General features: G+C 45.5%; 1 non-coding gene across 1 annotated transcript; it reads left to right on the top strand.

The window, feature by feature from the left end:
- Positions 1 to 3,746: 3,746 nt before the first annotated feature.
- Positions 3,747 to 3,819, top strand: Trnat-ggu (transfer RNA threonine (anticodon GGU)). The gene has a single exon. It is a non-coding gene; the product is annotated as a tRNA-Thr (tRNA).
- The last annotated feature ends 443 nt before the right edge of the window (positions 3,820 to 4,262 follow it).

Here is a 4,262-nt window from a genome sequence, read left to right as displayed (position 1 = left end):
ACATTGAATGACCGGAAGAAGAGTGTTTTTTAAAGCAGTAATATGCGAAGATGAAACGAAGTCTGTCGAGGCATATACGTCGTCTGAAATATTTTGCCTGGTCCTATTTCGCACAGTCGAGACTGCTAAACAGCTGCGCTCAACTTCGGCATGAGGAAGTATCCTACACGTTAGCAACAATTTATCGTCCTGGAATTACTCGAGCGAAGCAGTGTTCTGCTTGTGCTTTACGTAACCGAAATCACACACTCAGAAGCGGCTTGTCCGTGCTTTGCCTGAAGATGTCTCCTGTTCTCGCAGTAACAAGAATCTCGTGGAGAACCTGACCTGCCTCATACTGGCATCCTAGGAATATATTCCACTACATCCCTTCTTGAAAGTGAGGTTTCAAGTTCTACAGCCCTCGAGCTCATCAACCATGCATATTTAAGAGAAAAAGACGACCCCTTCCTCAAAATACTCGGCTATTTTTCACCGCTAACAATCCTTCCGTCTGAGCGTACACCCTACCCACGACTTCCTTTCCGCGGTGGCCGCGCGCATTTGACATGGATTGCAAGCACGAACCTGCTACTAGTACTCTCAACTCCATAAAACATTACCAACCAGGTACCCCTACGAGTTCTCTGACTGCGTCGATATCCGAAGATATGGCCCCACCTCGAACAGCTTGTTTCCACCAACTCCATCTTCATCTCCTTTTCCGTCCTCTCTCAAGGAGTGCGCGGGCGTGATTTGCAGCAGCCGACATGAAGACCAGTTGCACTCGTCTGAGTCCCTCCTTCACTCTATTTGCTCCCTCAACTCGGCTGAGGGGAGAACTCCGAAAAGCTTAATCCAGGAAATCAATTTCAAGGATGTCCTCCACTGGAGGACTCAGTGGAGGAAGGACTCAGAATACCAGGGCAAGACTTCCTGATCAGTAAACCCCGTACGGCCGCCAAGATACGTAGAGAATGGGACTAAAATGACCATCGACCAGTCATCCTCTTCGTGCTCTTCTCCCCTATCCCCTTTGTTTCTATAAATGTTTTCATCGACATATAGAGAGTTTCAAAATATAAGCTGTAACAGCTTGATAAGAGCTACTTGATGTCACAAGACGAAGAAAGCTTGTAACACAGAGGTTTCTGGATTAGGCATTGCGCTGTGTCAGTGTCGGATTTAGCAGCGAAAGAATTCTCTGCGATAGTGTCAGCCCACAAAAACTCACACGTATCGGGCATTCCTCGAATCCAGGTGTAATTTTAACAAACTAGTCACGGGGATCACACAATTGTCCATATCAAACATCGAGTGTATTGGCGTGATATGTATTTCGGTAAAAACGAAGAGCAGGTGTAATGACACAACAAGGTTGAAACTTTCTGCAGTCTGTTTATTTTCTATCTCCGAAGGGCGAAGCGTCTTCTAAGAGAACACCTGCACCAGCATAAAACGTGTTGAAAGTGTTTGGTGTCCACGGCTTGTCTTCTACCCGACTACGCCGCAGAAGCCTGTGGGCGAGCCAGGACCGGCTGGAAGGCATCCATGGCCAGGGCAGCAGGAAGGATGCAGAGTTGTGCACTGAAACAAAACAACGATTACTGAAGGCAGGTACTTTAAAGGTGAGTGACTACCTTCCACTCAATGGGGGCACAGAACTACAGGGTTGTCATTGTAGCAATAGTCCCAGATTCCAGCTATTCCGTCTAGGGTCCTCGTTTTTTGGCCACTGTTTCGTCGAGCACACATTGTAGCTGATCCACGCTGACTACGTGAAAACATGCATCAGAACAGTGCTCACCCAGCTAAAAAAACTATTTCTCGTCTGAATCTACGCCGACTGGTTTTTCAGTCCCTTGGGCACTGTTTTCTCCGATATGGAATTTGAGTGTATGGATCAATCACACCAACCAGAATACACAGAACACACAAGTTTTGAAATGAAATGTCTCGTAGCATACAATTCGGCACATCTTGAGCAGGGGTAAAAATATACACTGCCGGCGTGTCCGCTGTCATGGATCTATATACAGAAGTGGCCCTTTCGTGGGGAGTTTACACTCGAAGAAAAAATAGCAAGAAAGCCTTGAGTTCCCGGAATACAATGAAATACTGACATTGATGCTTCTTGAGTGTGGAGTTTACTGCGCCGCGGCAACACAAGTGGTTAGGCGCACCGTAGTTGAGGGTTACAGATAAATTTTGGCCTCCTGGAGATCTTTGACGTGCGCCGAAATCTCGTGCTCACACAGGCGTGTTTGCTTTTCCCCTCCATCAGAAAACGGCCGCCGCTGCAGGGAATCGAACCTGCGACCTCGTGCTCAGTAGCGCAATGCCTTAGCCATTTAGCCACCATGTCGGGTGAAAAACCGACATTCATGTATTGCGTAGATTACATAGTAACTGAGGTGAACGGTGCCGAGAATAACACGTCCTGTTATACTTTAATCAGTAGGTCGCGACCATACAAACGTTTCTTTCATTTATTGATAATGATGTTTAACGCCCCGACACACAAGCGATAAGGCCCGCCATTGTGGGCGGCTCTGGACTAATTCTTACAACATGGGGATCTTTCACATGCAGTGAAACCTGAAGCACATGGGCGTTCTCGCTTTCCGCCTTCATCAGAGAAGTATCCGGCTCGGCCGAGAATCGCATCGAAATGTTCGGGAACAGCAGCACGCCACGTTGACCACTTAGTCAATAAGAGGCTAGAAAATGAAAGTGTTCCTCAAGTAATAAGGCAACATTTTAAGTAATAATGGGAACATTAGGTTGAATAATGGCGTTTCAATGACTGGGTTAGGGGCAGTGTGATTTACGCCAGACAGTTGCGTTTAGTTAATTTATTACTTTCAATTGCTTTTTGAAGCTGCCGCAGCTATAATTTATTGTCTTATTCCATAATGTGTCCATATCTCAATCAAGTTGTTTGCAACTCCAAAGGCGGATGTTTATAAATGTTCTCAATGCAATTTGCAATTAAGAATTAATGTATAGTTATTTGTCTATGGGGTTTGCTTTCCTTGTTGTCGATAAAAGACATGCTTCTTGTACTGTAACACCTGAACGAGCATCCTGAGTCTGTTCGGACCGGCCTACAAGCAGTTTGCGCTTCTGCGAGAACGGAATGTACTACATAAATAATGTTTTATGTATGTATGTATGTATGTATGTATGTATGTATGTATGTATGTATGTATGTATGTATGTATGTATGTATGTATGTATGTATGTATGTGTGTATGTATGTATGTATGTATGTACGTATGCCAAGTAAGCGTTGGCAGTCAAGAAAACCTCGGAAAGCAAAGGGAAGGTTGTGGTGGGTCATAGAAAGAGATGAAGAATTTTTTGAGTCGAAAAGAAAGTGGTGAAAAAATGCCCGCCGGGTGGGATCCGAACCGAACTCTTTCTATGACCCACCACAACCTCCCCTTTGCTTTCCGAGGTTTTCTTGACTGCCAACCCTTACTTTGTGTTTATTTTACAGAGCCCCTCAATTCTCAATTTCTGATATGCTACATGCTTAGCGAGGGCCTCTGTTCTGGCAGTCTTGGTGTCCATAGGAAGCCGAAGAGGGTTCAACGCTGGTCGACCACTCTCGACATGTCGTAGACACTCGAATCACGGCCCGGGGGTTAAAAAGAAGGTCCCCTTCACCCCGAGTAGTCCGAGTGGCGCTGGCTACCACCCCAAAGTGCAGGAAACAAAAATACCTCAACATAAATACCCGAGAAAGTGCTGGGGAAACAGCCCCGCCGGTAGCGTAGTGGTTATCGCACCAGACCGGTATTCTGGAGGTCGTGGGTTCGGATCCCACCCGGCGGGCATTTTTTCACCACTTTCTTTTCGACTCAAAAAATTCTTCATCTCTTTCTATGACCCACCACAACCTCCCCTTTGCTTTCCGAGGTTTTCTTGACTGCCAACCCTTACTTAGTGTTTATTTCACGGAGCCCCTCATTCCCAATTTTCTGATTCGCTGTATGTGTGTATGTATGTATGTATGTATGTATGTATGTATGTATGTAGGTATGTATGTATGTATGTATAAACTAATGAAGTTCTACCACAATACACATACACGTCACCAAACTTGTATTCGTGTGTTTAAGATTGCGACTCTCGAGGGGATTAATTTCTCACCGGAGTTCCGACACACGCTAGTGCAACCGCCATTTGGGCCAGGATCACAATGGCCATCATAACAAGGAACCTGGAAATCTGTTTCAAAAGAGAAGTGAGTTACTTTATGTGTAGGAAACTATTCA

The sequence above is a fragment of the Haemaphysalis longicornis genome, unplaced genomic scaffold (genome assembly GCF_048455015.1).
Source record: "Haemaphysalis longicornis isolate Haplotype H1 unplaced genomic scaffold, Haemaphysalis longicornis Haplotype H1 scaffold_10, whole genome shotgun sequence".
Lineage (NCBI taxonomy): Eukaryota > Metazoa > Arthropoda > Arachnida > Ixodida > Ixodidae > Haemaphysalis > Haemaphysalis longicornis.
This window is presented reverse-complemented; position numbering and strand designations above follow the sequence as displayed.